The 8381-nt window shown below is 34.8% G+C and overlaps 1 non-coding gene across 1 annotated transcript; it reads right to left on the bottom strand.

The window, feature by feature from the left end:
- Window positions 1–8308: 8308 nt before the first annotated feature.
- On the bottom strand, window positions 8309–8381 carry Trnam-cau. Its single transcript has one exon. It is a non-coding gene; the product is annotated as a tRNA-Met (tRNA).

Genomic DNA, 8381 nt, shown 5'->3' with positions numbered 1-8381 from the left:
TGCCATACCCTTAACTGTATTTAATACATGAACTTTTAAAACGGACATACGGTAAGATGAAAAACAAGAAATGGCGAATTATGACGTTTTGACCAATTTATTTGTCACCATCAGGTACAGTGAACCAATCATAAAGCAGCTGAAATATAATTGGTGGATAAATGTAATGGGGAACCAGGTTATTTGTTTATAGAGGGTTTTTTATTTATTACTATTAGAGGTCTCTTAGTTTTTCTTTTGCAGTTGTTGTTTTCATTAGAAGTTACACGAAAATACAAATGACAGGAGGTATTGTATCGAGACTCTATGCTGAAAGATGTGAGGAGGATGATGAGGTTTCTCCATGTTTCACCTATGTAGCTTGTTGTATAGTGCTATCATTTGTGTCCATAAAGAGCATTATTTGCATGGATGTCTTGGAATTTTCTTGATAAAATACTATTCAGTTTTGTACCAGGAGTAATATTAAATCAAACTTTACATCAATACTGTGTGTTTTACACAATCCAAACCATAATCATTTTAGACCACGCGAAAGGTTTGTTTTGTTTGTTGTTATCCGCTATCATGGTATCGAAGCCAGGTTGTAAGCCTTGTAATCTTTCAGACTTACCGCTGAGCTACCAAGAGGTCCACGAGAAAGACCGAGGATGTTGGGTAAAGAGCAGATACTGGTGTCTTTGCTTAACTTGAAATTACCTGGGACATTACATTAATTACATTTATTAGTTTTGGTAGTTGTGTTATTGGTGTAAGTATCTGTAAGTAGATGAGAACATTTGGATCAAACTGTTGAAGCTTCTGGATGAATCATGTTGATGTGTTTCTTAAATTTACATAAGATGAAGCAGAAGTTACATTAATGGAGAAACTCTAGGTCAGAAACTTGCCACGGTTGTACATATAAGCATCATAGGTTGAGAAAATAACACAAAGTGGGCAGTTTTCTTTTTCAATTTGGGAAAGATCTATAATTGAGGAGTTCAGGTTAATTTATGTTATATAATCTTAACGACAGCTATATCCTGAAGACAGCTGTACAACCACGACATTAGTCAATTCTTGGAGAAAACTGTACAACCACGACATTAGTCAGTTCTTAAAGACAGTTATACAACCATGAAATCAGTCAATTCCATGCGAAAGCTGTACAACCACGACATTAGTGAATTCCTGAAGAGAACTGTACAACCGAGAAAGAGATATATAATTTTAATGTTAGCTAGTTCTCGAAGAAATAGTTATATAATCTTATAGTTAGCTAGTTCTGGAAGAAAGAGTTATATAATCTTATAGTTAGCTAGTTCTGGAAAGAACTAGCCAACGTAAAGTTTATTTAACTTTCTTCCAGAACTAGCTAACGTAAAGTTTATTTAACTTTCTTCCAGAACTAGCTAACTATAAGATTATATAACTCTTTCAGAACTAGCCAACGTAAAGTTTATTTAACTTTCTTCCAGAACTAGCTAACGTAAAGTTTATTTAACTTTCTTCCAGAACTAGCTAACTATAAGATTATATAACTCTTTCGGAAGAAAGTTAAATAAACTTTACGTTGGCTAGTTCTGGAAGAAAGTTAAATAAACTTTACGTTGGCTAGTTCTGGAAGAAAGTTAAATAAACTTTACGTTGGCTAGTTCTGGAAGAAAGTTAAATAAACTTTACGTTAGCTAGTTCTGGAAGAAAGTTAAATAAACTTTACGTTAGCTAGTTCTGGAAAAAAAGTATATAAAAAGTTGAGTGAATTAATGATACAGTTACCTGGTAGATTGTAACCAAAGTTGGTAGAGGAGCACTTAATGTATGGACACCTGTGTATGAATAACGTGCTATAACTACTCTAGATTAGGCAACATATACACTGGAGTACACCCACAAAACGCTACATTCTCTCGTGTTGTGACAATGTACACCTGGAATGATGTCATAAAACTATATACTTCAAGATCGGAGCTTTTACAAACCCTATGTGTTTCTCTAAGCACATGAAAGCTCTACCTTTGATATTAGATTTAAACGAATGAAGATAATGATTATTTAAAATATTTCTGCACAGGTACCTTAAACATCTAAGAACCATCTGATGCCTTTGGCAGATAACATCCCCATCCAACATAAATGTTAACTGTTTTATCGTAAAAAAAAAGAGAGAGAGAAAGTAAAACGGCGTGTGTGTGTGTGTTTGCCTAATTTCAACTCAGCGAGCCTTATCACGGCATGACTAACAAGTCCAATTCCACGAAACAGTTAGTGGTAAAATAAAAATATCTTTATCAGGTGTTTTAAATCTCGTGTTTAATTGGACAAGACGGAATACCGCGTCGGGTACTTTCTCTCCCTTAAACTAAAGAACTCGAGACAGAGAAGTGACTGAACAGAAACTCAAAATAGCACTTTACAATTTCAAAGTGTCGTACAGACTAAAGCTATAATAATACAAATGTGTGTCTGGTTGAAAAGCCGGTTTACAATCATATGTAGTAGATCATAGTCGACTTGCTTCTTCAACAGAAACTTGTAATGTTTACAGAAGCAGAGATTTGTGGTGTTCAGTTTTTTGTGTTTACAGAAACAGAGATTTTTAGATTTTACAGAAGCAGAGACCTGTGGTGCTTAGTTTGGGTGTTTACAGAATCAGAGATTTATGATGTTCAGTTTTTGGTGTTTACAGAATCAGAGACTTGTGGTGTTTAGTTTTTGGTGTTTACAGAATCAGAGACTTGTGGTGTTTAGTTTTGGTATTTACAGAATCAGAGACCTGTGGTGCTTAGTTTTGGGTGTTTACAGAATCAGAGATTTGTGGTGTTCAGTTTTTGGTGTTTACAGAATCAGAGACTTGTGGTGTTTAGTTTTTGTGTTTACAGAAACATAGAATTTTGGATTTTACAGAAACAGAGACTTTTGGATTTTACTGAAGCAGAAATTTGTGGTGCTCAGTTTTTTGTGTGTACAGAAACAGAGATTTTTAGATTTTACAGAAGCAGAGACCTGTGGTGCTCAGTTTTGGGTGTTTACAGAAGCAGAGACTTGTGGTGCTCAGTTTTGGGTGTTTACAGAAGCAGAGACTTGTGGTGCTCAGCATTGGGTGTTTACAGAAACAGAGACTTATGGCATTCAGTTTTAGTTGTTTACACATACTTCAGACATTTAAAACTTGTCATACAAAATCAAACATAGAAAACAATTAAAGCTTTATATTAAACGATATTACTCCTCATTACAGAAAGATAGCAGATAGAGAGACTGAATATTTCACCATAAGTAACAGTGCCATTAAAGAATAAAATAATGTTTCATTATGAACTTAGTAGCCCTCACTAAAGAATAAAATAATGTTTCATTATGAACTTATTAGTCTCATCAAAGAACAAAACATTGTTTTATTATGAACTTATTAGTCTCATCAAAGAACAAAACATTGTCTCATTATGAACTTAGTAGCCTCACTAAAGAATAGAATAATGTTCTAGTACAATTTAAAATAATATTCCAACATGACCTTAGTAGCGTAACTACAATTGAAATAAGTATTCCAGCGTGACCTCGGTAAATGGAAAGTAATCATAATTAACGTCAAAGTTATCTGTTTAAATAGTAAAAGACGCAGATGTACATACATATATTCAAGTCCAATTTGCAATTATTCAAATGATCCCTGTACATTGGGCTCACGTGTTTTACATCCGTGCCAGGTCTCCGTGTGATAATCAACATTAAGGGGCAATGATAATATTCTACGCATCGTTTGTGTTTCTACCCAGGTGGACATAAAGAAAAAGATTATTTCATCAAAATGTAACTAACATATCAGGCTTCGCGTTAAAAGATCCCTATTTGTCATGAAATTGTTTATTTTAGGGTTCTAATGTTAAAGGGTGATTAAGTTTCTCTAAAAAACTGAAAGTTCGATTTTTAATACGAAATTTCACAAAAGAGAGAAAATAAAAACTTCAGGAATTTTCTCGCAAAGAATTTCTAGAGAGAAAGAGAAGGTTTAAAAAGTTTTTTGTGAAACTCCCTAAAGTGAATTTAAACGGGTTGGCCATTAAACACCTCTTTATGTAAAGAAAACTTCTTACTTTCTAACTTATTTCAAAACTCTTTATATAACTCACCCGTCTTCACCAGTCTGAAATTCAGCACGTTATGGTCTTGAAGAGGTTGGTTGAAACTCGGGGAAACTAACTCCCGAAATGATACCTCGCCACCAGACGCCATGGAGGGCCCAAACTCTCTAATTTATGAGCTCGTGAAATAACTGCAGAACTATTTTTTTTTATAAAAATCGGCCTCTCAAAAAACAGTTTTCCATGTTAGGGAATAACTACTTTCGTCTTCTCAGAAGCTTATTTTAAATTAATGGTCAAAGGCCTGAACTTGAAACGTTAACACCTAGCTATCCAGTACTCTACTAGGTTCTATAGGTCGGTAGCGTGTCCCTATAAGTAGAAATACTTAGACGAGTCCACTGGCGCTGGGGGAGGAGTCTGCAACACATAGGTGAACAGGGATATCTCTTGTACTTAAACGCTACTGTTACTAAAGTAACTTTTGCTGAGGAGAGTCCACTAGTGCTAGAGGGAGATTGATGGTAAGGAGGAAATGAGTAGAAGTTTTTTCTCAAGTACTTAAACCTTGTTGCAAAACGTAACTGTTACCAAGGCGAGTCCACTTCTACTGGAGTGGGTGGGAGGTTGGCGCAACTGAGAGGTACATAAAAGTATCTAAACATTACTGTTGCAAGTATTATTGTTGAAAGTAATGATTTATGGGTTTACATTTCCACAATCTACGTTAGAATCTCGCGAATATTAAAATCACAGATCTGGCAACCAGACAATAATGATGACGCAAGAAAATATATCCAACAACAGCCTCAAAAGTGGACCTTTACCTCGGTAAAATTCGTTGGTTCGGAGTGACATTTTAAACTGTCATATGTATAGAGTACAGGCAGGAGTCATGACAAGATTGAAGTTTCTAACAATATAGAAGTGGGTCGTCGTTACCATGGTATCTGAAAGTGAAATAAAGTACAACGTAAATATTGGAAAGTTCAAAAATAAAAAGGTTAGATAACTTTAGAATGAAATCCATCGGTAAACTGAAGACACACCATCAGAATCAAGAATGTAAAGACAATGTGATGATGAAACATTAGCATTATGAGAAATTTGGGCATGGCATGGCCTGGTGGTTAGGGCGTTCGACTCGTAATCTGAGAGTTCGAATCCCTTCACCGAACATGTTCGCCTTATCTGCCACGAGGGCGTTATAATATGACGGTGAATCCCACTTCTCGTTTTTAAAGAGAAGTGTAAGAGTGTGTGGTGGATGGTGTTGACTAGCTGTCTTCCCTCTAGTCCATACTTCTAAATAAGGGACGGCTAGCGCAGATAGCACTCGAGTAGCTTCGCGCGAAATTCAAAAACAAACAAAGAAAAACAGTGAAATTAATATTCAACAGGCGTAAAGTTTGTTACGATAGAATGTTCATACTTAAAGAGTAGTGCAATACAATGTTTAAACTTACCTTTAGAGCAATACATGATTCAACAGATTTAAAGTTTAGTTCCTCCAGTGTAAGTGTAGAGAAGTTACAAAGCTAAAATCCGAGATTCGATTCACCGTGGTGGACAGAGCTCGTAATTTAGCTTTGTGCTAAAAACAAATAAACACTTGATTCTAGTAAAACACAAAGATCCAAATTTACTACAATAAGTTCAATACTAAGATCAGAATTTACAATAAGTACAATACAAAGAACAGAATTTGCATTTAGTACGATACAAAGACAAACAGGCTTGAGTTTAGTACACTACAAAGCTCAACAGGCTTAAATTTTGTACAACACGAAAATCTTTAAACATAAAGTTTAGCACAATACAAAGATCAAAAATTACAATTAGTGCAATAGAAAGATCAAAATTTACAATTAGTACGATACAAAGATAAACAGACTTAAGTTCAGTACAATACAAACACCAACGGGCTTAAAGTTTAGCACAATAATTTTTAAGGAACATAAAGTTTAGCACAATAATTTGTAAGGAACATAAAGATTAGTACAATAACTTGCAAGGAACATAAAGGTTAGCACAATGATTTTTAAGGAACATAAAGATTAGCACAATAATTTGTAAGGAACATAAAGGTTAGCACAATGATTTTTAAGGAACATAAAGTTTAGCACAATAATTTACTGATTGTCCTGTATGATAACATTTTCTTCAAAGTATAGAAAAGAATTTTTTCATCTTGAACACATCTGTTCACCCAGAAGCTGATGCTCCTAACAACTGCAGCTGACATTCGACAAAGTTGCTAAATTTGGCAAGGATAATAATTCCCTTTAATGGATGTTTACCTTCTGCTTCCGGCCAAAAATACTTAGGTTCGATCCACGTGTATAGTACAGGTTCCGATCAATAATCCAACAATTGTCAACTAAATTTCTAGGTGGATCTGTAGTGGGATAAGCCTCATGTCTGGCGATTTACCACACGTGTGAGGTATGAGAATCTGGTGATTTACCACACATGTGAAATACGAGAATCTGGTGATTTACCCCACCTGTAAGATATGACAGTCCGCTGACTACCACACATGTGAGAATACGAGACTTTGGTGATTTACCTCGCTTGTGAAATATGAGAATCTGGTGATTTACCACACATGTGGGATACAAGAATCTGGTGATTTACCACACTTATGAGATAAGAAAATCTGGTTATTTATAATGAATCTAGAGAGTAGTGGATACTTAGTAGGACAGAGTTATTTTGTAGATAATCTTAAGTGAAGTGAATACTTAGTAAAACAGAGGTATTTTACAGAGAATCTAAAGAGAAGTGGGTACTTAGTAGAAGAGAAAGATATTTTACAGAGAATCTAAATAAAAATGGATACTTATTAGAACAGAGGTATTTTACAGAGAATCTAAAAAGAGGTGGATACTTATTAGAACAGAGGTATTTTACAGAGATTCTAATGAGAGAGGGATACTTATTAGAACAGATGTATTTTACAGAGAAGTGGATATTCTGGTATAATCCGTATTTTAAAGACAAAGTAAAATGAACCAAAATATATATACATTTTTAAAGAAGTCCGAGAAAGACTAATCCAACACAAAAGATGCAGTTTGTGATGTCAAGTTATCACATAATATTTCCTTTCATATTTTATCAAACACAATTCTGGCAACACTTGAAAAATTCTGCTCAGTAGAAAGTCTTTATTTCATTTCAAAGGTGAGGTCTCTTGCGATCTTGAAGAGAATCCTCTCTGGTGTTTCCAAGGAAACGTAATGAATTGTTTCTTCTTTAACATGAGGATTAACTTTAATTTGATTTAAATTCAGCAAAGCAAAATGTCAGGCTGTGTTTTAGGGTCAAATTGTTTGATAAGACACTATTTTTCCTGCAAGTTAGTGATATAGCTTTGTCTATTGTACAGTCCCCGAGAGATACCCCTGAAGGTTTTTAATAAGTAGTTCTTTCGTTTAACAGCTTTTAGGTTATTGGAAACCTTTTGTAGCAGATAATTGTGGAGATGAAGCCTGGCGGTTCCTTTGACGATTCAGAGAATTCCCTTCACTATGTTCAGAAACATGTCTCTTCCTAATGTCGCTGTTACTGTGTTCAGAAACATCTTTCTTACTAATATCCTAGTTACTGAGTTCAGAAACACCTCTCTTTCAAATATCATAGTTACTGTGTTCAGAAACACATCTCTTACTTAAATAATAGTTACTGTGTTCAGAAACACCTCTCTTTCAAATATCATAGTTACTGTATCCAGAAACATCTCTCTTTCAAATATCGTAGTTACTGTGTTCAGAAACATCTCTCTTACTTATATAATAGTTACTGTATCCAGAAACATCTCTCTTTCTAATATCATAGTTACTGTATCCAGAAACATCTCTCTTACTTAAATAATAGTTACTGTATCCAGAAACATCTCTCTTGTCAATACCTATTTTATATACCCATTGCTAATTGTTATTCAACAGAGCAACCACCGTAGTGTAGATTATCCATCTCTAGTGAGGAACGCGTCCTTTTTCAGTATTGTTAACTTCAATCGATTGTTCGTCTTCTGTTACTGGTGAAGTAACGTTGAAAGATTTATTAGAAACTGTGTTTTTATTTTCTTTAATAGAAACGTTATGAATTGTAGTATTAAAAGATTTGTTCCATTTATCGCCATATTTGTTTATTTTTAATTAAGCACAAATGGCTTTCTGTGCTCTGTCCACCACTGGTATCGAAATCGTGCTGTGCCACTGGGACAAAACATAACCTGCCCCGGGTGAGGCTCGAACTAACGGCCTTCAGATTATGAGACTGACGCGCTGCCTACTGCGCTACCGAGGC

Source organism: Limulus polyphemus, unplaced genomic scaffold (assembly GCF_000517525.1).
Source record: "Limulus polyphemus unplaced genomic scaffold, Limulus_polyphemus-2.1.2 Scaffold8789, whole genome shotgun sequence".
Classification (NCBI taxonomy): domain Eukaryota; kingdom Metazoa; phylum Arthropoda; class Merostomata; order Xiphosura; family Limulidae; genus Limulus; species Limulus polyphemus.
This window is presented reverse-complemented; position numbering and strand designations above follow the sequence as displayed.